General features: G+C 44.7%; 1 long non-coding RNA gene across 1 annotated transcript; it reads right to left on the bottom strand.

Annotated features, from left to right (window-relative positions):
• Window positions 1–323: 323 nt before the first annotated feature.
• On the bottom strand, window positions 324–618 carry LOC147857824 (uncharacterized). Its single transcript, XR_015530418.1, has 2 exons — window positions 580–618; window positions 324–476 (listed from the first exon to the last, which is right to left on the bottom strand). It is a non-coding gene; the product is annotated as an uncharacterized LOC147857824 (long non-coding RNA).
• Between the last annotated feature and the right edge of the window lie 25,785 nt (window positions 619–26,403).

Raw genomic sequence — 26,403 nt, 5'->3', positions numbered from 1 at the left:
AATATCAACCTCGACTTGTTGACAAGAGAATTGTTGGGAATACTGGTCACTCCGGATGAGAAGAAGACAAGTCGGATGAAGTGGATTGAGTAGCAACTTGTGAGATAAGCCGAATCAGTCGATAGCCAACTGTCATAGACACACCAACCCTAGACTATGACAAAGCACAGATGAAGGGGCTACTACCGATAAGGTTACAAACGTGGAACTCGACGTGATGAGGCTAGAAACTTGGGAAGTTGGGGGCGACGACATGAGGAACTTAAGATGCTAGGAACAATACAAGAGCATAAAGACAAAGATGTAAATCAAGGAGAGAAGATGGGGCTAAACAAGAATACTAGATTGATGTGTCAATGACTGGTGTTGAATCCCTTGAAAGGGACCAAGGAAGTTACAAGTATTTATACATGTTTGTGGGCTCTACATGTAGTTCCATGCATCGACCCATTTTCATGTAGAAGCTTTTGGACTTTCTGGAAGCTTATAAAAACTCCTAGAACTTGGAATAGATAATCCACTAATAATCTACTAAGATATGAATAATATGACCATGTATTTGGATGTGTTAGTTAGAACATAACACTTGACTACATACAAGAGGTGAAGAGTTCGAATCTTGACATGACTGTCCTCATGTCTGCGACACCAACTCGAGGCAAGATTTGTAAATAGTCATATCTGAACATGAGCATAAATATACTTGGGGCAAGTAGTTAGGGATGTTTATTATGATAATTGTTGATACAAAGTTGTTGTTGGTAGTTGCCTTAGTAACGAAGAGAAGAGAGAGAGTTAGAAGTAACTTTGTTGTAACCGTCTGTTCGACGAAGACGAGCTTGAGGTTGTTGCCCGTGAGTCTCCTTGTATCCTCTCATACATTGTGTAACAGTTCAGAGTCTGTGGGCTTTCGTGGTTTTTCCCTTTCAGGGTTTTCCACGTAAACATCCTAACATGTCCTCTTGTTTGTGTATTCATTTTCTGGTCTTTGATTTCCAGTTGTTAGTGAGAATCGGTTGTGGCCGATCCCATATTCAACAAACTGGTACCAGAGTGAAAGGTTCATGACCTTCAAGTGAAAGAAAATGGATGAACATTTTGGTGGAATATTCAAGCTAACCGGCTCCAATTGTTCATTGTGGAAGTCAACGATGAGAGATATGCTGGTCCAAATTCCTCTGGCATGTTTCCAGAGGTGATGATCTCCTCATATGCCTAGAGGAGGTCTTCTTTAATAGTGTCCCAAAGGCTCGTGAAGAAGGAGGGGGTGATGCCATTGATTCCGGGGCAACTATTTGCATCCAACTTGGAGAGGGCCTCCCATATCTCGATGATTGCTAGGGGACGCGTGAGCCATGTATTCATTTCCGTAGTGACTTTCTGGGGTATGCTCTGGAGGATAGTATCTTCTCTTGTGTCTTCCCCTATGGCCATACCATCTTCGGTAAGTAGTCGCTTATAGTAGGTTGTGGAGATATTCCTCATTTCTTCGCCATCCTCAGTGGTCATTCCATCCTGAGGCTCTTGGTTGAGGGTCACATCACTGTTCTAGCGTGCCTCGGTCCCTTGGATCAAAAGAATTCCTTCATGGTTTTGTCCCCTACTCGAATCTCGTGAGCCATGCTTCCATGAAACTCCATGTCATAGATTGCCTTTTCGGCCATGATGAGTTCTTGTTTGGCCATGGCAATCTGTCCCATGATCTAGCTACATGACGGGTATCTCTATTGGAGTCGTTGTAAGGCAATCAGTCCCTATTTTGTCCTCAGATCTCGCTTTTCCTGAGCATCCTTACTTCTGGTCTTGACGATCTTGTGTAATAGATTTGAACCACTTGTTAGTTAATTAGAAGTTTCTCGGATGTTGATGAGTCATTGACGGGTAATGACCATTGGGTGGTGAGTTGTTCCTTCACCTTTGTAACTTTGTAAATAGTGTGCAGAATTTGAGGTTGGAATAGACCCCACTTTTGGTGCAATTGAAAATGACCAATTATCGGGTAATGGTCGAAGAAAGTCATTCCTGGAGTTATGCGACACCATCCTCACTTTGCTTCTAGGGCCTCACCTACATAAATACGGTCGATGCGAGATAGGGTGGGTCCACTATTCTGCCCATCTGATCGGGAAAATAAGAGAGAGTCCCTTTTTCGTTGGAAGTTTTCTGAATGCTATATATCTCACAGGTTAAGGTGGGCACATAACTTCTCCCACTATTTATGTTCCATTCCTTGGAGAACTATGATATTGTTGTTAGAGGTATCGTGAAGGGATTCGATCATATTAAAATCCCCTCCAATGCACCACTCCTCACCCCCCTACTTGTAGGCAGATGTGCTCCCCAAATGTTGCCCTTTCTGTTCTGCTATTTGGAGCATAAACATTCATGAAATTCTAGCGTTGCCCTTGGATGGCCAATGTGCAAAAATGCACCCTACCAGGTATAAGTGATTCCTGGTGTATTAAGCCTTGGGCTAGATGCTCCCGAATCAAAGTGCAAATACCACCATGATTTCCATCCTCCCCTATTGCTGGCTCCCAAATTGTTCGCCATGATCTTGGTAGGTCTCCGACTTCCTTTGAGCAGGTACTATTGAGGTGGTGTTCCTACAACATGATGATGTCAGCAACACCCCCTAATATATATTCCTCAAGATCCCTTCTCAATTTCCATCTGTTTTGTTGGTCTAATCGACTCTTGAGCCCTTGCACGTTCCATGGTACAACATTCATAATCATGGAATGGGGTGGGAGGTTGCCATGTGTTCCTGATGCTTTGCACTCACCATTTAGACACCCATTCATTTGCATTGATGGAATGATGGTCCAAATCCATGATTGGGGTTTGTGGGCTATCCAGTGAGCTTCAATATCCCCTTCTTACTTCTCATAGAAATAGAAAAAGTCTGGAGCCTGGAGCCTGGAGTTAGCTGAGTGTCTATGATAGTCCGCAGGTGGATGTAGCAGACGTGAGGGTCCTCTTTATCCATGGTGCACCATAATTCTACGTTATTCCAGTGCTTCTTTAGTTCATTCATGAGGTCTTCATCTCATATTCCTATTACAAAACATGCTTCTTGGCCACATAGCATATCTTTAATCTTGGACTTGGACCAGGCTTCCTGTGGTAGAAGCAAGAGTGGAAAGGAGATTGAGGTTGTCGGTGCTCCATTATTGTGTACCTCCGATACATGTACCCTTATTTTGTCCACTATCGTGTGTCCTATACCTAACTATGTTAAGGCGTTTTGTGGGTGTAGTTCAAGGTCTCGACTAGAGGTATCACACTCATTTGTGTCTAGGAAGACTATGATCTAAGGGGTGACATTTAGACTTGTGCCTTGGTTTGTTGCTTCTCCATTGGATGCAATTCCGCTCAAGCTCCACATTAGGGTCTCAACATGACTTATCCTTCGTTGCTTCCCTGTTTTATAAGCTTTAATGAGAACTTTCTCTTGTGTGCTTGGAGTCACCTTAGGCCTTTCCTTGGGGCTTAAGAAAGTACTAGGGGAGTGTTCATCAGTGGGGTGGACCTCTTGTAACAGATCAAATTGATTTGGACTCAGAGGCGATAGAGGATTTTGTGACTGTGGAGTTTTGCGTAGGACATGAGTTTTCCCCAACACTTGTTACTCCATCACAACCTTATCGGGTCTTGGTGGGGGAGGCCTCTGATGTCCTATGGTGTCACAACCTTCCAGGGTCTCATTGGTGGAATCTTTAATGCCTCTCGTGGGGCAGTTCATTTTGAAATGACCATGTTTTTTGCATGCAAAGCATTGCCTCGGTGTGCCAATAACTTCTATGCGTTGTTCAATCTGCATTCTGTTTTTTCCAGGGATATAGATCTTGGAAGGAAGTGTATCGATGTCCTGCACCAAAAGGCGTATAGAGGGAGGGCCTAGGTGCTTCTTTAGTCTGTCCGCTAACAATAGATCCTCGGCCAACATCATACTGAAGGAGTTTCCAATAGTAGGAAGTAACATGCAATATTCTAAGGATAAGCCAAGAAACAACATTGTTACCTTTTTCATGGACTCATCATGTTGTGCGGCCTTCTTTGGGTTAAAACCATGTGTCCATTTACGCATGAACATCCATGTGTTTCGGACCTGGCAGGGAGACATATATATTTTATTTTTTTCAAAAAGATTTCCTTCATTAGTATTAAGAAAAGTGCCAGAGGGCTACACAAATGTAAAATCAGAGAGTATTATTTACAAAAGAATTGGTCAGGACAAGGACCAGGGGTGTTGATATCTCCATAATGGTCCTTTAGAGGACACTGTGAACAGAGGCAACTTCCTCCATAATTGTAGTAATTTTTTCCTTTCTTTTAGAACAACCTCTGAAGAGCTTGACATATTGTCATATTGCCCCCACACAACCGCCAATAAGCTCCCCCATAATTCAGGCAATATATCTGAGAGAAGAGGAATTATGGACGCATATCGTCTTTTACAACGATACTTCCATAATATCCATAATGTAACCGTAGATACCTGGTAGGGAGACATTTCTATGAGGTTCGTTGCGGAATCCTGGTACTCTAGGATGAATTGATAGAAATCTTTACCAAGCAGTTGCACTAGTCAAACTTTCTTTTTTAGTCCCACTCCTCGAACTTTGAGGGGGTGGGGGGGGAACCCTAATTGAGCAGGCTGGTGAAGAGTCGTCGGCAGCGGCGACGAGGAGGTTGTGACAACCATCGACTGTAGGACGTCTGCAGGATGTGGCAAGACTTGCAGAGGGTGTGATGGAAGGGGGGATATGTGTGCCCCACATCTGCATACCTCCGCTCTGCATTGGCAGGTCGACACGATTCAACCCTGATCTTGCTTTGTTCTTGCTTCACCTCTCACAGGGACACACTTCAACTCCTGCTCCGCCACTCCTGTTCTTTCTCGTGCTCTGCTGTTTTATCTCAATGCTTCTAAATGTTTTCAAACTCTTTTGTGGATTTGCAACGATGTTGACACTTTGTAGAGAAGCAATGATGTTTCCACGAAAGAGCCATTTTTGAGAACCCAACATTTTACTTATCCTCCGTTACATATGTATAGGGAGCCCTATTTTCTCCTTCTACGCAACAAGAAGAAACATGTAAATTCAAAGAAAGATGTACATAAAAAGAAACAATGTTAATTCAATTGATGATTAGAAAGGCACAAAGAAACATATACCGATGCACAAACTTATAAGTTTGAAAATTAATGTATGTAGTGAGAAAACTAATGTATGTAGTCAAGAAGAAACATGTAAATTCAAAGAAAGATGTACATATAAAGAAACAATGTTAATTAAATAGATGATTAGAAAGGCACAAAGAAACATATACAAACACACAACTTATAAGTTTGAAAATTAATGTATGTAGTGAGAAAACTAATGTATGTAGTGACATTAGCACCCATTTCATAGGTCAATAAAGTGAATTTAACATTATAGTAGGCTACTCTCATTTCCTCTATAGTCATTGAAAAAAAACAAGTCTCTCTCTAGAACTATCATCCACCAAAGCATATTATATTTTGACCCCAAACTCTTAGTGTCATTATTTGAGGCTTTTGGCCTCTTACTACGACATAGAATACACATATTTTCAAACATAGGGGGATTGTAAAGATGAAACAAAGATATGCTATTAAAATGAGGGAAAAACACTAGCATGTTTAAATTCAACGCAAATAACATTTGTCTTCTACATTTATAACTTTATTATACAATTCTACTTTTTTTTCTCACCAAAAAAACACTGTTTCGCATTAGTTAGCAAACAAAATACATTAAAGTTCAGTCCTTAAGTTTTTGAAGGACTAACCTGTTACGGGCATGACCATATAATATCCCGTGGTGAGAATTTACCGTAGTATTCTATACACGTGGATAAGTGTGAGGGTTAAACGAGAGTGTAAAGAAGGGGAGGATTACTTTTAATCCTCAAGATTGAGACAATCCATTAGGCCAAGTGTGAACTTGCCTGGGGGCCTTGGGTATCGCTATAAATAAGAGGCCTAACTACCCTCATTTCATCTTTTTTTGACTATGTCGAGACTCTGTTTTGTGGTGGTTCAACTATTGTAGCGAGCGCGCCAACACCAGGTACGACTCGACGCCACGACAGTGGTATGGGATGCCGATCGAGGCTCGAGTCTGTCTCATTCCCTTCGCTTGGGGGTGGTCTGGTGGATCAACATTCTTCTTTCTCTCTCTCCTTTCTATCAATCATTGTTTTATCCTTATCATATGCTTACATTAGGGCATATCTCTAATAGCTGGTTTCAGAGCTTATGGTTCTAATGTTTCTTTTGTTGGTTTTGTCTTCTTGATGGATGGCGATCAATCAACGTATGGTCGACCTTGTTCCAAACAACGATCAACAAAGGAACTTCGGTAATCTTTCTTGGTTTTTTTTTTCTATTTCTTCTTCTCCCTTTTAATCATGTATATGGTCATATGTAATTTTTTTCTCATTAATTCAATGATGTTGTACTGATAATTAATGGGTTATATAAAACGTTTACATATGTGCACGAGGTCAATACCTCATTTGACATATATTTAATATGTGATTAGTGTCGTATGCGTAATAGGTTAATACCTCAATTACGTATTACGTTCACAAACATATGTTACGTTTGCGTATGAGGTGATTACCTTGATTTGTATGTAAATGATATGTGTTTGGTGTCGTATGCGTATTAGGACAATACCTCAATTACGTATTACGATTAACCCTTATTTTTTTAGATGTTTTGTGTGCGTAGAGGGTATATGCCTCGATTACGTATCTCGATTACATCATTTTTGGCTATTTTATATTATGATTTCTTTTATATATGCATATGTGGTCACATGTATACGTATTTGATCGTATATATGTGATAATATACATATGTGTATATAAGCTATTACGTGATTTCAATATTGAATGTTTTCCTTTTTGGGGAAAGGATCTTGGTGGCCGTCCTCCCATTTTTGTGAGAATGGCGTTGTCACCATCCCTTTTTCAACAAATTTTTATTGCTGACATCCCCATTGGTGACTTCAATTTCGTTATGTAATGAAACAATATTAGCCACAATGGTGTTGAGAACGTAGGGCTTGACCCACTTGATGCGAGGTCGCTCTTATGACACACATATCCAACATCCCTCCCTCATTACATGGATATGATGCCACCATGAGACCAGTCTTACGAAAGGCATTCGTAATAACATAACCATGTGATGGGCCACGTGGGCCTACTACGAAAAGAGGGCTCATTTAACTTGACCATTAGGTTGCACTTTGGCGTTTGCCATCGTAAATACGAGACTTGAGGTTAGGTAACGTACCAACAAAGTTTGTGGTAAACGAGGGGGAAATAAGGACTCTTGACATATATGTTTCTTTTAAAAAGACATATATGGGCAAATGCCTCGCATATCTCTTATACGTATTAAATATTAAACATTCAAGAAGAGCAACCTACTTGGTTGGCTCAAGTGTTTAATGCATTTGTTCTTGAGGTCTCGAGTTCAAATATGACTAAGACTATATAACATCATTGATACATATGACTATAACACATGTTTAAACTTGAGGTCTAAGTGCACTTCGGGGTCCTCGTAATAGGACTTAAAGAGCCGAAAATCGATATAGAGATCAGGGAAAGACATTAATTTGTCACCCCCATGGTTTTTAAAACACCTTTGTGTTACCATAGTAACCTGATCTTCAACCTCATCTCATACGTCTAGAGAGGTATTGACGTGAGATCATGATATCGATTAATGTTTGCCCATGATATGTTTACATCACGACATGATGTTATGACTATTTGTTTGACCTTATCCTATTTCTTTGCCAGAAATAATCATTCAATGGCTCAAAATAACGACCCGATGTCATCCGCTCAAGCGGAAGGAACTCAAGGAAATCTTCCTAGACAAATGTCCATTGAGATGTATTTTTCACAAATAAGCCAATACCTTAGTTTCACCGCTCAACAGATGACCGAACTTCGGCAATCTCAAAGTGCTCTCAAGGCACGTGTCATTAGCTTACAACGTGAGACTAATAGACCTGATGAGCGACAAGGTGAACCATCGTTTGTCGTTAAACCATTTATGGGAGAAAACAAGGAAAGAACCGAAGAAGCAATCTGCACGTGGCTGGGCCGATGGGAGTCTCATTTTGAGCTCTATCCCATGCCAGATAGTACGAAGATTGCATATGTCGGCCGAGAACGTGGGCTCCGAACTTTGGGAAAAATGCTTGATACCTAGACAGATTTTGTCACAGTTTTCAAGGGCCAATTTTTGTAACCTCCCTCTCAAACCGAGGCAGCTCAAGCTTTAATGAACCTCTCTCGCAAGAAGTTTTCCTCGTTAGAAGATTATGTCCACCATGCTAGAACCCAAATCCAAAAATCGGGTCTAGAAGGGGACAATTGGTTAATAGCTTGTTTTGTCAATGGCACCCCCAATTCGGACTATCACTGGATAGTGCACGATAAGGATCCAAAATCCTTCAAAGAGGCCGTTGAAATAGTTCTTCGCTATCAACGCACATCAAAGAAGGACCACAACAAACCCAATGAAGCGCCCGGGACTAAGCAGTCGCAATTCATTCGGAAACGCAAGACACCCAACGAATTCATGGATCGCGATTGTAAGCGACAACATCCTTTTTGCGTATTCTGCACTATCGAAAGCTCCAATGGAAAGAGCACGACAGCAAAGCTAAAGCTACATACCACAAAGGTCAGATTCCTAATGTCCTTCACGTCTATACACATCATTTAAGTAATTGTCAATGTTCTTTCTCTCACTATGTATTGGGTCCCAATGATTTACTACGTGCAAACGGGTATATCAATGGATCTCCCGTACAATTTTTTTTTGATTCGGGAAGCTCACACAACTTTGTGAATGATCGTTTGGTTCAGATACGGGGAATCCAACCCACCGTAAGTGATCACACCTATACAGTGCACTTGGCTGATGGAAGAGTACAATATATCAACGAGGTGATTCATTCATTAGGAATTTCTATTGATACTTATATAGAGGAAGTAGACTTCCATGTAATGAATCTTTGTACCACTGATGTAATATTGGGTTATCCCTGGTTCTATAATAAAACTTCGTCTTTATCTATTGATTGGGTTCATCATTCAATAACTTTTGTACTGAACGATTGTACTCATTTTACTCAATGTATAAAAAAACAATCCCTCTTGATTGTTTCCTCTCCATCAATATCCGAGTTGTCTTGTTCTACTCTATTTTATTGTGTACTTGATCCGGACATTCACGTTTACAATATCGATAATGTATCAGTTCAATTAACATATTTTGAACAACAACTTGATGAAATCTTAAATGATTTTCGTGATGTTTTTTCCGAGTGAACTACCAGATGGGTTACCTCCTAAACGTAATATAGACCATCGTATAAATATTGTACTTGATGTTGCACCAATAAGTATACCTCATCGGTTAAGTCGATCCAAAGAGGATGAGGTATCTAAGCAACTCAAGGACTATTTACGAATGGGTTATATACGTTATAGTAAATCTCTATGGGGTGCACCAGTTCTCTTGGTTAAAAAGAAAGAGGGCACATGGCGTATGTGTATTAATTACCGACGCTTGAATAAAGTGACGATCAAGAATTCGTATCCATTGCCCCGGGTTGACGATCTAATTGACCGTCTCCAGGGACCTCGGTATTTTACAAAACTTGATCTTCGTACTGGCTACCATCAAATTTGTATAAGTGAGGACGATGTTCCTAAAATGGCATTTCGTACGCGCTATGACCATTAAGAGTTTTTGGTTATGCCTTTTGGTTTGACCAATGCTCTGGCTACATTTCAACAAGAAATGAATGACATTTTCCGAGAACAACTTGGAAAATTTGTCGTTATTTTCTTGGATGATATTTTAGTTTATAGCCATACATTACAAGAACATGCTAAACATGTCCGCTTTGTTTTACAAACATTGCGTGACAAACAATTTTATGCGAAGATCTCAAGATGTTAGTTCTTCAAGAAATCAATTACTTATTGTAGAAAGTAGCGTGCGGAAGCAGGTATGAAGGAAACACAGGTTTAATGGAGAGCTTGAGCTTACATGGTATACGCGGGAGAGACAGAGAGAGAAACTCAAAAAACTATATTTTACAATAATACTCAATCTCTGTGTGTACATAAGACGTGCTCAGTGAGCACTTTTATACAAGTCCTAGAAGGACTGACCGAAGTACTGACAGTACTTCAATGCTTATTAAGAGCTCCTACACTAACTCCCAAATATATTCCTCACGGAATATCTTTCCTAACAACCTCTCGGTTTACGCACTCGGCCTAACCGATCGGTCCCAGCCGATCCGGCCCTCGGCTTCTTCAGCCGATTTGGCCGATGTTGAGCTTGTCTCTCAACACTCCCCCTCAAGCTCAACTTGAGGCTCTTCGGGATCTTGACAGCACTGGTTCCTCTTGGCTTCTCGCCTCGCTTGCGCTCCTCGACCTGTTCGACTCCGCGCGCTTCGACCCTTCCGGTCGGCTTGTCTGCTCATGTGGCCCTCATTAGCTCTTCTGTTGTTGCGGTGTTGACGCTTCTTCTGCTGCCTTTTCTTCCGCTTGGGCCTCGGTTCATTCAGCGTGTCTGAATCAAACATCCGAACCGACTCGGCTTCCTCCGATCGGTCTTCGCTCTCGTCCGAGTTGGCTGTCTCCAACTCGTCTTCGGTCTTCTCGCCCTCGATGGCGTCATCTCCCCTATCCGTGGTTGGCTTCGGCTCTCTCCTTCGGTTGCTCCCCTTCTGTCTGCTTCCGAACCTCTCCGCAGGTCCGCCCTCGGCTTCTTCAGCCGATCCGATGTCGAACTCGACAACCGACTCGGTGTCGCGGTGTCCGCTCCTTTCCGGCTGCTTTGCTTGGTCGTTCGGGACTGTTCTCCCCCTCAAGTTCGGCACGTCAAGGTGACGCAACCCGAGCGCACCTGAGAATTGCCGCAACTTGTCTAGACCAAGCGACTTTGTGAAGATGTCGGCAGTCTGCCGATCCGTCGGCACGTACTGAAGTTCGACTTCACCGGAAAGGACACGCTCACAAACGAAATGGTAGTGCACCTCAATGTGCTTGGTCCGTGCATGGAAAACGGGGTTCTTCGCGAGCTGGATGCTGCTGAGGTTGTCGAAGTAGATCGTCGTCGGATCTGACACCTCCTCTTGCAGGTCCTTAAGTAGCCGCTTCAACCATATGGCTTCGCATGTCGCGACAGCCGCTCCTCGGTATTCAGCTTCGGTGCTCGACAGTGCAACTGTCGGCTGCTTCTTACTGCTCCATGCGATCGCGGCACTCCCGAGGGAGAATGCGTATCCGGACGTGGATCGGCGATCAGCGGCGTTGCCAGCCCAATCAACATCAGTGTAGCCGACTAACTGCGCAACTTCACCGGTCTGATACAGCAGTCCCCGGTCCTTAGTGTCGTTGACATACCGAAGTATGCGTTGTGCACACTGAAGGTGCTCCTCGGTAGGTGGCGCCATGAACTGACTGATCATCCCGACCGGATAACTGAGGTCGGGTCGGGTGATGGTCAAGTCTATGAGGCTTCCGACAATTTGTCGAAACTTCGTCGGGTCGCATACCTTTCCCGTATCCAGACGAAGCTTGATGGTTCTGTCCAGAGGAGTCGAGATGGACTTACAGTCGGCCATCTCGAGTTTGAAGAGCATATTCAGCATGTAATGACGTTGGCTGATCGATATGCCTTCGGGGGTACGGATCACTTCGATCCCGAGGAAGTAATGAAGGTCCCCCAGATCCTTCATGTAGAACGATGCCGCATGCTGAAGCTTCACGCGGTCGATTTCACCTTGGTCGGCGCCGGTGATGACCAAGTCATCAACGTACAGTAAAATACTAACCGGTCCGAGTCGACCTTTCCGGATGAACAGGGAAGAGTCCGATTTTGACGTGACGAAGCCCATCCGACGCAGTTGTTGCGTGATCTTCGCGTTCCAGGCACGTGGGGCTTGCTTCAATCTGTAAAGGGACTTCTTCAATCGGCATACTGCCGAGGAGTTCGTTCCGGAGTGAAATCCGGGGGGCTGTACCATATACACCTGTTCCTCAAGGTCACCTTGCAGGAACGCATTCTTTACATCCATCTGATGTAAGTGCCACCCCTTCGCCGCAGCTACTGCCAGCAAAACACGGACGGTCGTCATCGTAGTCAATGCCGTGTTTCTATGTATAGCCCTTTGCCACTAGCCGAGCCTTGTACCGGTTGACCGAGCCATCGGTGTTGTACTTGACCTTGTACACCCACCTACACTCGATCGGTTTTACCCCCTTCGGTGCGTCAACCAAGTCCCAGGTCTCGTTCTCCGCCAATGCGTGCATCTCTTCCTCCATCGCGGCACGCCAATTCGCATCTTTAGCCGCTTCTGCGTAGCTCTCCGGCTCACGCACTTCCGCTACACGGGTCATGTATGCATAATGATGCGCCATGTACTCGTTGTATCCGAACCACACAACTGGGTTCTTCTGGTGGGTAGATTGGCGTAATCTCACATTAGCCGATGTCGAGGCCTTCTCGGTCGATGCGGTCTTCACCTTTAAAGACCCGTCACCGGTTCCCTCGGAGTCGGACTTGCGTCGGTCTGACTCGTTCCTTTCCGTACCGGAATCCGACACCTTCTTCTTCCCTTTCTCTTTGCGCAGCCATCTCCTCGGCTTCCTGCGCGGGAAATGCACGGCCGAGTCTCCACTACTCGCTGGCTCTTTATCGGACTGATCGTATCGACTCAGTCGTCCAATCGGTCCACTTAAGCGGAGTGAAATCAGACTCTCTTCATGGGTCTCGATTTCGGGCTCATCTGGAGGCATCTCGGCCTCGCTGACCTCATCGTCAGAACTCGGATTGGAGTCGAGGTTCGTAGTCGGGGGCAGGTACCAGGACGCGGACTCGTCAAACACAACGTCGCGGCTGGCACGCGCTTGTTTGGTGCGAGGGTTATAGCACTTATAACCCTTTTGCTCGTCCGAGTAACCGACCAAGATGCATTTCTCGGCCTTTGCGTCCAGCTTCCTCCTCTTCTCCTTCGGTACATGCACATATGCAATGCTACCGAACACCCTCAAGTGTCGCAAGTTTGGCTTCGTTCCGAAATATAGCTCGTGCGCTGACACTTTGTCTCCGATCCGGTTCTAGATGTATATCGCGGTCCTTACTGCTTCGGCCCAGTAGAACTTGGGCAAGCACTTCTCCTCCAGCATTGCCCGTGCCGCTTCCACAACTGACCGATTCTTCCTCACGGCTACGCCGTTCTGTTCCGGCATGTATCTACAACTGAATTCGCGTCGAATTCCCATTTGTTGTAGATAGCCGTTGAATTGACCGGAAAAGTACTCTTTCCTGCCATCCGACCGCAGGCACTTGATCTTTCGTCCCGTTTCGGCTTCCACGAACCCTTTGAGGTCCCGGAAACAGTCGAAGACTTCGCTCTTCCTCTCAATGAGGTAGATCCACGTGTGCCGCGTGTGGTCGTCGATGAAGGAGACGAAATATCGGCTCCCGCCAAGACTAACGTTTTGTGCTGGCCCCCACACATCCGAGTGTATAAGGTCGAGCTTGTTCCGGCTACGGTTTCACTCGTTGGGGAAAGGAAGTCGGTGTTGCTTCCCGAGCTGGCAGGCTTCACAAATTTGTGCCCTTCGGCCACTAAACTTGGGAAATCCGAACACTACCTGTTTCGATTGCAGATCTTGAAGCCGCTGGTAGTTGACGTGGCCTATCCGCTTGTGCCACAAGTCGATGTCCGACTCGGTCTTTTGTCCCTTCGCGAACATTGCGGTGCCACCGTCAGTGGAATCGAGGATGAACATCCTCCCGTCTCTGCGCCCTTGCGCAATCACACGACCTTCTTCCTCAATGAAGCACCCGAGGTGTGTAAACCGAACCTCCATTCCTTGGTCGATGATCTGTCCGACCGAGACCAAGTTCTTCGTGATTGTCGGAACGTGCAACACGTTCATGAGTTTCCCTTTCTGCCCGACATGGCTAATGGGAACTTCTCCGACATTCGCGATCGGATGCGGAGTGTCGTCTCCTGTTGCGACTACTCCAGGTTGTATCGGTTTTTCAAGGTACGAGAACCACTCCTTATGGCTCGTCATGTGGTTTGACGCGCCGGAGTCTACGTACCACACCTCGTCCGATCTCGGGGTGCTCTGTTTCATTGAGTTTGCTTCGTGTCTCGTCACGAAGGCAGTCCCTTCTCCGGCTCTCCCAGAGTCTTGGGCGTAGTGTGATCGCTGCCGATTTCCCTTGTCGGTATGTCTGGAGCCGTTCCCGGAACCAGTTCTCTCCGAATCGGCGCGCTTCTTCCAGTACTCACTTTCCCTGTGGCCTTTCTTGCCACAATACCAGCACTCCGCGATGGCCTTCCCTTGCCGGTTCTCATCGCTTCGACTCCCCCTGTTTCCGAAGGTTCCAGAGTTGCTGTTGGCATCACTTCGGTGCCTTCTTCCTTGATCTCGTTGGCCGCTTCCATTGCGTACTGACTCGCCTCATCCGCCACGACCACGGGGCCTTTCTCCCTCTGTGTACAACATCTTGCTGTCGGTGTGCGTGCTTGTCGACGCACCCGCGTGGTTCTCCTCTACCAGGAGCATCGACTGTAAGTCGAAAAAGGACGGCGTATTCTCCCGGGTACACACAACCGTTCGGAACACTCCAAACTTCGATGCCAAACCTCCGAGACAGATCTGGACCATCTCGCTCTCCTCGATGTTCACCTCTATGGAGGCGAGGGAGTCGCAGATATCCTTGATCTTTGAGGTATAGTCTGCCACCGACAAGTCGCGTTGTCGTAGGTTGCTCAACTCCTGTCGGAGCTGAAGCTTCCTGGCTGTGGTGCTTGCGGCGAAAATCTTCTTCAGATTTTCCCACGCACCCTTCGACGTCTTTGCATCCCGAACATAGCTCAATAGTTGTTCGCCCACACACGACGCGAAGCAGTATAGTACCCTGCTCGCTGATTGCTCCCACGACGGGAAGTCTTTGTGTGTCGATTCGGGTGCCGCGTCATTAGCTCCTTCGACATAACTCCAGTAGCCATGCCTGAGCAGGTACTGGTGCATCTTGTAGGACCAAGACGCGTAGTTGGTTCTGTCGAGCTTCTCTGTTGGAAGCGAGCTCGCCATGCCTCTATCCATCGTTCTTCTCGTTCTTCTTCGTCAAGCTGTGTCGGCTGCAGAGAGGTTCTCAACCCTCGCGCTCTGATACCATGTAGAAAGTAGCGTGCGGAAGCAGGTATGAAGACAGAACAGAGGAAGGAAACACAGGTTTAATGGAGAGCTTGAGCTTACACGGTATACGCGGGAGAGACAGAGAGAGAAACTCAAAGAACTATATTTTACAATAATACTCAATCTCTGTGTGTACATAAGACGTGCTCAGTGAGCACTTTTATACAAGTCCTAGAAGGACTGATCGAAGTACTGACAGTACTTCAATGCTTATTAAGAGCTCCTACACTAACTCCCAAATATATTCCTCACGGAATATCTTTCCTAACGACCTCTCGGTTTACGCACTCGGCCTAACCGATCGGTCCCAGCCGATCCGGTCCTCGGCTTCTTCAGCCGATCTGGCCGATGTTGAGCTTGTCTCACAACACTTATCTTGGACATCTCATAACCGAACGAGGAGTTGAAATTGATCCTTCTCGCATCGAGAAAATCAAGCTTTGGCCCACTCTTCGGAATATTCGAGAAGTTTGATCATTCTTTGGTTTTGTCGGGTTTTTCCGAAAATTTCTTCATAATTACTCCCAATTGACGACGCCGTTTATTGATCTGCTAAAAGGTCAAACACGTAAGTCTACAAAACCCATTGTCTGGAATGCTACACTAGACCTCGCCTTTAAGGAACTCAAGGACCTGGTGTGCAAGGCTCCTTCACTTCTTTTACATGATCCTTCAAAACCTTTTGAGGTTGAAACCGATGCAAGCGATTATGCTATAGGTGTTGTCTTATATCAAGATGGTAAACCAATAGCATTCGAGAGTAAGAAAAACTTGATTCTGCTCAATGTCGGTATACCATTCAAGAAAAGGAGTAATTTGCAGTTATACACGTGCTCAAAACATGGCGCCGTTATCTTTATGGAAATCGTTTTGTGGTAACTACGGATCACGAGTCCTTGAAATATTTTTGTGACCAACAAGACCTGAAAGGTTGACGAGAAATATGCGGAATAATCTTTGACCACAACCGAAGCGTAGATCACTTGATGACAACCAAACACAGAAGAAATGGGAATGGAGGTAAGTACACAAACAGAAAGAGAATACACAGGATGTTAACGTGGAAAACCCTGAGAGGGAAAAACCACGGGAGTCCACAGACTCCAAACTATCACTATGTCAAGGAGTACAACAGAGAGCAGAGGAAACGACCTGGCGGCGGGAGTCCACAAACTCTTCGCCTGGCGGCGGTTACAACAGAGACATGCTCTGTATCGCTCTCTCTCTCTCTCTCTCTCTCTCTTAGTACAGTCGTTACACCAATTACACTATACAAAGATAATAACAACAACTATGATCCCCCCCCCAAAAAAAACACTGCTTGCCCTAGGTCACATTTATACTAATATCACATTAGGTCTATTTACAGATATAGCCCCAATGGGCTCTTAGAAACATATCTACGTATATGTCCCTTCATCCGGTGAGAGGTTCTCACCGGGCCTGCAACATCCGGTTCTCATTGGGTCTTCCTTGCCGGGTACTCGTCATCCGGTTCTCACCGGGTCTACATCATCCGGTTCTGGGTACTCCACATCCAGTTCTCACCGGGTCTTCCGTTGCCGGGTACTCCACATCCGGTTCTCACCGGGTCTTCCGATGTCGGGCCTTCGTATCCCATCCGGAGGGACCGAGATCCTAACAAACTCCCCCTTCACTCTGGCATGGGATGCCTCGTCAATCCGATCCCCTTCCGGCATGCGTCTAGCTTGTCAGGCGTTAGCACCTTGGTCAGCATATCCGACCCGTTCTCCTCCATGTGGATCTTCGTCAGCACGAACTCTCGGTCTTCTACTCGCTCCCAAATCCAGTGGTACCTCCGTTGGATGTGCTTCGTCCTGGAATGATACGCTGCGTTCTTCGCAAGGTGGATGGCACTTTGACTATCGCAATAGAGCCGGTATTCCTCTTGCCGGATCCCTAGCTCTTCGATGAAGTCCTTCATCCATAGTATTTCCTTGCCGGCTTTTACAACCGCCATGTACTCCGCTTCCGTGGTTGACAACGCAACCGTCTTCTGCAACCTCGATTGCCACGAAACAGCTCCCCCCGCATATGTTATGAGTCATGACATATCCGGATTTTGATTGGCTGGTATCTACATCAGTTGACATATCCGAATCGGTGAAACCGTCAAGTTGGGGTTTACCGGAGCCGAATCAGAGACACATACTTGAGGTGCCTTTCAAGTATCGGAGTATCCATTTTACCGCATTCCAGTGCTCCTTGCCGGGATTGCTCATAAACCGGCTCACCACTCCGACTGCATATCCGATATCTAGTCGGGTACACACCATTGCGTACATTAGGCTCCCGACGGCAGAGGCATATGGTATCTTCATCATATCTGCCTTCTCTGCCTTCGTCTTTGGGCTTTGCTTACCGGATAACCTGCAGTTTGCCGGAAGAGTCGATCCAACCGGTTTCGCATCTGATATGTTGAACCGCTGTAGCACCTTTGTCACGTACTTCTCCTGTGACAACCACAATTGCTTCGTTGGCTGGTCTCGGATGATATGCATCCCCAACATCTGTCTTGCCAGACCCAAGTCGTTCATTGAGAAGGTTCGGTTCAGGGCCTTCTTCAACATCCGTATCTTGACTTGGTCTTCACAAATCCCTCCGGTTGCTGCATGTAGATCTCCTCTTCAAGGTCGCCGTGGAGGAACGTCGTCTTCACGTCTAACTGCTCTACCTCGAGGTCCATGCTTGCCACTATGCTCGACACCGTTCGGATGGAAGTCATCTTTACTACCGGGGCAAATATCTCGTCGAAGTCCACGCCCTTCTTCTGCTGGAACCCCTTCACCACGATCCTGGCTTTGTACCTTGGAGGGTTGCCGGCATCTCCCGGTTTCAACTTGTACACCCACTTGTTTCGGAGTGCCCTCTTTCCTTTTGGCAACTCCACCAATTCATACGTGTGGTTCTCATGCAGGGCATCCATCTCGTCCTGCATGGCACTCAACCACTTGCGGCTATGGGTGTCATCCTTCGCTTCTTCGAAGCTTTCTAGCTCCCCCTCATCGGTTAGCAGCACATGCTCTGCATTCGGAAATCTCCAAGGGGGCCTTCTCTCTCTGAGAGGATATCTCCGTCTTTGGCTTTCGGCAACCGGCTCCTCTATTTGTTCTTCATTCGAATCCGATTCGGGGTCTTGGCCGCATGGTTGTTTACGTACCCGTATTTAACGTTTAAATACGTATAGTACCTCATCATTGGTATAGTACGTACTATACCTCAATGTTGTTTAATCAAATATCATGTACATTTGTCCAATACGGTATTTTACGTATTTATAAAAAAACAGGTATAATACGTATTTATAAAGAAAATGTAAGTAAAACCCTAACCAAAAGCAAAAGAAAAAAAATATTTTAGTGAAAAAGAAGCCAGAGGAAGGAAGGAAGAAGAATAGAAGAGACGACGATGAAGAAGATGAAGAAGAAGAGAGAAAAGAAGACATAAACTTGTCCTGAGTGTGATAATCGCAGAAGATAGAAGAAGAAGAAGAAGAAAACGAAGAAAAGAGAAACCTATCATGAGTGTGATAATCGTAAACGATTCCTCAATCTATGAAGGCATAATTGTAAATAATTACAATTTGAAGTAGAACATCGTGATGATACACACTTACACTGATTTATAGAATAAAGGAATGTCGACATCCATATTACTACAGGTATTTTAGGATGTAAAATGTTCAAATGTCTTATATGCATTTTAGGATGTAGAACTATTATTGTACATCATAAAATTGTGTAAACATAGATGTTTTTTACAATATTATAGATATTTTTTAGAAAGGTAAATAATTTTCAAATTCTAGAAGTATTTAACGTACTATACGTAAAATACGTAAAATACATATTTTATAAGTATTTAACATATTAAGAAAACGTATTTAATGTATTTTTAAATTGGGAGGTACTATACGGGTATTAATACGTTAAATACGTATGGTATCCGTACCGTACCTAAAGTACCTAACAACCTTGCTTGGCCGGTTCCGGTTTCAACTTCCTCTACTTCTTCTTCTGCCAGTTCGGTATCCTCATCGTAACCGGCTGGTTCCTCGAGTGTCAATCGGCTCTTAGCCGTGTGGGTCCGAATCTCATCGGAGTTCATTATCTTCTTCTTCGACTCCCAATTGGCAAGAGTCTTGTCCTCCATGAAGATAATATCTCGGCTCCGAAAAACCTTCTTGTCAACCAGATCCCACACTCGGTAGCCGAACTCATCATCACCGTATCCGAGGAATATGCATGGCCAGGTCTTTGGATCCAACTTTCCTCTCCGGTCCTTAACAACATGCACGTACGTGAGACACCCGAACACCTTCAAATGCCAGTAGGACACTTCCTTACCGGTCCACACCTTTTACGACGTGTCTCCATCCAAGGGCACCGAGGGTGATCTGTTTATCACATACGTCGCTGTCGACAGCGCCTCAGCCCAAAACGTCTTGGGTGTCAGAACCAAGGATAAAAGATAGAGTGATGGAAGAAGGATATTAGAGAACACGAGAAGAAAGGAACGAAATACTAAGAGAAGAATGGATGTATAAAATAGAGAAAGAAAGAGAATGGATACAAGATATGTAATGATCTAGGACATTCTAGAACATTCTAGAATAATCTAGAGGTTTTACAATAATCAATGTAATACAAGAAGTAGCTTTTACTATTTCATATAACAATAAGCTATCCTAATGGTTGAGGTTTTCAAGTATGGATTACAAGGTTCGAGGTTCAAGTCCGGGTGACGCCATAATGGTCATGTGTTCATGACACTATCCTTCCTTCGAGAACACCGAGTGGAAGTCGGCGTTAACATTGTTGGGCCGGGCTTGTTTGGATAGTGATGATGGAAGTCGTTGACCAGAGCTTCAGCATTACAAACGTTATCAATGGGTTCCCAAGTGCGATCACTCGGAGGATAACCGAGCCAATCAACTAGATAATAAAGCTTATTGCGCACAATCTTAGAATCGAGAATAGCAGCTACCTCGTATTCGGGGCCGTCCACAAGTTGTACAGAAGGCGGTGGTGGCACGACACGATTAGGAATTAAAGAGGTGCAACAAGGTTCCAAAAGAGAGCTATGAAACACAGGGTGAAGCCGCATATGTGCAGGAAGGTTAAAACGAAATGTTGCATCATTAATCTGCGCCGTGATGACAAAAGGACCTAAGCATTGATAGTCAAGCTTAACACACGGTCGGGTAGTCTTGATGTGACGACGAAGCAACCATACACGGTCACCAACCTTAAATGGAGACTTAAGACGATGTCGATCATCATTGGTCTTATGGTATGCTTGCGCGTTCTAAAGATGTGATGATAACTCGAACTGGATTTGTTGTAGTCGGTGGAGGTGATGCGCCGCACTAGGGTTTTGTGACACCTCGGGAAGATCCAGTAGACACCATCGAGGGTGGTTGCCAGTGTAGGCAAAGAAAGGTGTAACTTTGGTAGAAGAGTGGACCGTGTTGTTGCATGCAAACTCAACAAGATGTAAAATATTACTCCAATCATCTTGTTGATAACTAATGAAACATTGAAGATATTGCTCGAGCATTTGATTTGTGCGCTCTATTTGTCCATCAATTTGTGGATGATAAGCTGAAGAGAGTTTGGAAGAGATTTTGAGGCCTGCCCATAGGTGCTTCCAAAAGTGTGAGATAAATTGAGGACCTCGATCGCTAATAATATCATTCGGGAGACGATGATGGCGAAACACTTCACACATAATGAGATCTGCAGTTTCTTCACTATTGATGGTCTTTACACATGGTACAAAATGTGCCATCTTGGTGAACCGATCCACTACTGTTAAAATAGTATCAAAGCCTTTGGAAGGTGGAAAATCTGTAATGAAATCCATAGAAATAGACAGCCATGGCTTGTTGGGAGGGGGTAATGGTTGTAGTAAGCCATTAGGGTGATGCCGAGGTATTTTGGTGCGATAGCAAGTGTCACAAGTGCGAACATAATCTTCGACAAATTTTTGCAAGTGAGGCCACCAAAACGAACGTTTCACCAGCTCAATGGTCTTGGAAATACCAAAATGTCCAGCCATGGGGGCATCATGACAATGTTCCAACACTTAAAGTCGGGGTGATCCGTCGGGGACGTAAAGGAGATTCTTGTAGAAGAGTAAGCCATCTTGCCACTTGAAGTCCTGATAATGTTGAGATGACCTTGGCAATGTGGAGCAAGATGGACGACTTGAACCACAGTGGGCTAAGACATCCTTAGCGAAATCATCTGAATGAAGTTGTTGCCGAATAGTGTCAAGAAGGGTAGAATCAAGTGGTGTGGCATAAATTGTTGTTACCTGTAGCTTTGATGGCCCGAGGAGAATTTGCTTTTGATTGTCAATGGCCGGATCTCCAGGTCGAAGTGCTAGATATGAACGCCGAGAAAAAGCATTTGCTTTCCCTTGTTGTTTTCCGGGGCGAAAAATGATCTTGAAATTGAAACGCGTTAGAAATTGGGCCCACCAAGCTTGGCGTCTATTTAATACTCGAGCTGTTTGAAAATATGTGAGATTTTTGTGATCACTATAAATGATAATCTGATGAGGTGATCCTTCTAGAAAATGATGCCATTGCTCAAATGAGTCGACCACAGCTAGTAACTCCTTGTCATGCACCTCATAGTTTATCTCCGAAACAGTAAATTTTCTTGAGTGAAACGTGATTGGATGTGTCTGCCCGTCCTCACCTGGTTGCGATAGGATACTCCCCAATGCAAAGTCCGATGCATCTACCTCAATAGTAAATGGCTTTTCAGGATCAATATGTGCTAGGATGGGTGCTGATGTGAATGCCTCTTTCAGCTGCGTAAAAGCCTTGTCTGCTTCAATACTCCAAAAAAATGCTTGATTTTTCTTGGTGAGTTGAGTAAGGGGCAACACAATGCTTGAATAATTATGTATGAATTTGCGATAGAAGTTCGCAAATCCGAGGAAACACTGGACATCCCGAACTGAGCATGGGGGTTTCCATTCCAATATTGTTTGGACTTTTGCCGGGTCCATGTCCATGAAAACACCCTGGGATGAAATAGTGTATCCCAAAAATTCGACTTGTTTGCAATCAAAACTACATTTCTCAAGTTTGGCATAAAGACCATACTTCCTTAGGCGTTCAAGTACTTGCCGCACATGTATATCATGCTCCCCCTGTGTTTCAGAGTAAATCAATTGATCATCTAGGTAGATGATTAGAAAAATATCCAAGAAATCCCGGAAGATGTCATTTGACATATGTTGGAATACTGCAGGTGCATTTGTGAGCCCGAAAGGCATGACTGTATACTCGAAATGACCATACCGAGTACGAAATGTTGTTTTCCACTCATCTCCCGGCCGAATTCGAACAAGATTATATGCACCCCGTAGATCAATTTTTGTAAAATGCTTTGCCCCACCAATGCGTTCTAAGAGATTGGAGATTAAAGGTAAAGCATACCTATTCCTTATGGTGACTTTATTTAAGCCTCGATAGTCCACAACCAAACAAAGGGAGCCATCCTTTTTCTTCACATAAAAGATAGGAGCACCGGCTGGAGACTTTGAATGTCGAATAAACCCATGTACAAGATTTTCCTCGATGTATTCTCGAAGAACCTCAAGCTCAGTGGGTGATAAATTGTAAATTGGACCCCACGGTGGCTCTTTTCCTAGTTGGAGATCAATAGGACAGTCGTACGACCGATGCTTTGGAAGAACACTAGCTTTGACTTTGTCGAAAACATCAGCATAATCTTGACATTTTTTGGGAATTTGGATGTCTGAATTCCCTTGAGTGACACTAGAAGGTGTCACTGATACTGCAAATAAGAAAAAGGTCCTCCTTGCCTCCCACTTAGTACAATTGTTGCAATGTGATGGCGGAAATTTGATGAGAAGGATATGGTGCATCGGTAGAACTATATACTTTAGGAGGATAATCCCGAGTTTGATCCTTGACAATGATATTTTCTGCTAAAGGGCACCTAATTTCTCGCTTCCTCCAATCGATTCTAGGGTTATGTAGCTCGAACCATGGCAAACCGAGGACAATTGGATGCTCAGGACTACGGATTATGTTAAAGGAAACTACACATCCAAAATCACCCAAGAGTATGTGTATTGGCTCAGACTCTTCAAATATCTTCCTGGAAGCTATGGGGCGTCCACCAATCATTACTACGGAAACTGGACAAGGAAGTGTATGCAAGGATATTTGGTGTTTTTGGGCAAAATCTCTATCCATGAAACAAGAATTGGCTCCAGTATCTAAGAGGGCTTGGACTTGAAGTTGACAACTGGGTGTCCTAACTTGTACTAGGGTTGAGAAGACTCTACTAACATGCTTGGAAGAAATGGAACCCACACTAGGTTGTACATATCTAGGGTTGTCCAACCAAATGGCTCCTATTTTGGCCGGACTTATTCGTTTGACTCCTCTTCTAATTGGCTTAGGACTTCAAATTTATTTGACAAGGGTGGATTATTCATAATATTAGATTCACTAACTGCTTCTAAAATGTTGGACTCATTTTTATTGTCATAGTGAATTTGATTTACTTGACGTCTCGGCTTACGGGAGCAATGAATGGCTATATGTCCTGAACCTCCGCAATATAAGCATAGATGGTTTGCTCGACGACGTTGCTTCTCTTCGTCTGACAATGGCCCTCGTTGTTGAGTCATATCGATCTCCATGGGTGCAGGACTATCCATTGGGACTGGACTACGTGTTTGCCTTGGAGTTGGAGCAGGGCTATACATTTGCCTTGGGGATGATTGCGCCGTTACTGATGCATAAGTTGGTGTGAATCTTGATCTTGTTATTTGTTGTTGTCGCTCACATCGACGTTCAAAAAGGCGATTATCACACCGTATTGCTCGACTAATAGCTTCTGTAAGTGACCTTGGATCCTCGGGGAAGGTAGGAAGTAAGTCTTTGACATCACTACAAAGGCCTGAACGGAATTGCTCCATTAGGGCTTGTTCATCCCAAGGAATATCTCTTGTGATGAGACGGAAATTGGCAGCATGTCGAAGCTGGTTGATCACCTTGACGAAGTGTACGAATCTTGTTGATAGTTGTTCTCGCCCCATCAGTATCTCTGAAACAAGCCTTAAATTCCTTGATAAATTCCTCGAAATTATTCAGTAGAGGAGAATTGGTCTCTAGCAATGGAGCAAACCACGACAATGCTATGCTAGTCAATAAGGTGCCCACTAGCCCGACTCGTGATGCATCTGTTGGATAATGCGCGGGATGCATTTGAATCACCAACCGTACTTGATTCAAGAAACCTCGGAAATGCGCCCTTGACCCATCAAATTTAGCTGGGAGGCTAATTTTGGGCTCCTTGATAAGTCCGTGACCTTCAACCCTTTGTTGTTGTAACACTACGATTGTCGACTCTAATTGTTGCACTCGTCGCGTGAACTCCTCTTGTTGTTGTTGCTTCTCTATAGTAACCTTTTGTAGATCCCCAAGTAGACGTTGATTCTCTACTTCAAGAGATGCGAACTTGGATTTAAGGTTCTCCATTTTTGCAACAAGGGTGAGATATTCTTTTGAGTTAATGGCAGCCATGGTTTCAGGATGGTTACAAAGGAGGATAAGAGAGAGAGAGAGAGAGAGAGAGAATTCGAATCAAACTGTCAGAACCAAGGATAAAAGATAGAGTGATGGAAGAAGGATATTAGAGAACACGAGAAGAAAGGAACAAAATACTAAGAGAAGAATGGATGTATAAGATAGAGAAAGAAAGAGAATGGATACAAGATATGTAATGAGAGCTAAAGACTGGTGTTGATTCGAATTGATTTGATAATACATGTATGCCCTTATTTATAGGTTCCTATAGAATAGCTTAGAGATTTCTAGAATGTTCTAGAATGTTCTAGACCTAGAATGCTCTAGGACATTCTTGAACATTCTAGAATAATCTAGAGGTTTTACAATAATCAATGTAATACAAGAAGTAGCTTTTATTGTTTCATATAACAATAAGCTATCTTAATGGTTGAGGTTTTCAAGTATGGATTACAAGGTTCGAGGTTCAAGTCCGGGTGACACCATAATGGTCATGGGTTCATGACATTGGGTAGTTTAGCATGTGCTAGCATACTCTGGACCCTCTCCATTATGGTCCGGTTCATCCTCTCGGCTAGCCCATTTAGTTCCGGCGTCTTCGGCACAGTCAATTCGAGCCGGATTCCCTTCAAGTGGCAGTACTCCTCAAACTGCCCCCGGTATTCCCCTCCGTTATCTGCTCGAACCGCCTTAAGCTTCCGTCCGGTTTCTCTTTCCACTCTTGCGTGGAGCTCCTTAAAGACAGATAACATCTGATCCTTCATCTTCAACGGTGTGGCCCACAGCCTCATGTTGTGGTCATCTATGAACGTCACGAAGTACTGCGCTCCGGCATGGCACACATCGGTATGCACCAACTCCAATGGTGCATTATGTCTCATCGGTGGCCTTGATTGGAAGGAGGTCCGGTTTTGCTTACCGGCTAGGCAGTCGGTGCACCTCTCAAGATGCACGTTCTTCACCAGAATGAGGTTGTCATCGGCAAGCCTCTTCATCCCCTTCACGCTCATGTGACACAGTCTCTTGTGCCATAGCTCACCAGTAGTGTCGGAAGCCCTGTTCACTTCTTCCGGGCATAACCGGGCATTCATCAGGTATAACGTGTTGACCTTCCGGGCCCAAGCCACTATTAGGCTCCCTTTGCTGAATTTCATGACTCCGTTCCGAATGCTACCCGTGTAGCCTTCATCATCTAGCTGACTGGCTGATATCAGGTTCAGTCGAACCTCCGGAACGTGTCAGACATCCTTTAGTAGTAGCTTGCATCTGGTTGGTGTTGTCAACCACACGTCTCCTATGCCAACAATTCGGCATGTACCTTCATTCCCCATCCGGACACAGCCATGATCACCTGTTGTGTAGGATGAGAAGCATTTCCGGTCCGGGGTAAGGTGGAACGATGCTCCGGAATCGACAACCCATGTTCTCTCGTCGCCGGCAAGGTTCAACTCACTCTCCTCGGTGATGAGCATCAACTCTTCTTCACT

This window comes from Azolla caroliniana, unplaced genomic scaffold (assembly GCF_043228905.1).
Source record: "Azolla caroliniana isolate FFs.n. ecotype wild unplaced genomic scaffold, voAzoCaro1.0.p SCAF_11, whole genome shotgun sequence".
Taxonomy (NCBI): Eukaryota; Viridiplantae; Streptophyta; class Polypodiopsida; order Salviniales; family Salviniaceae; genus Azolla; species Azolla caroliniana.
The sequence above is the reverse complement of the archived record's forward strand: the minus strand, read 5'-3'. Positions and strand labels throughout refer to the sequence as shown.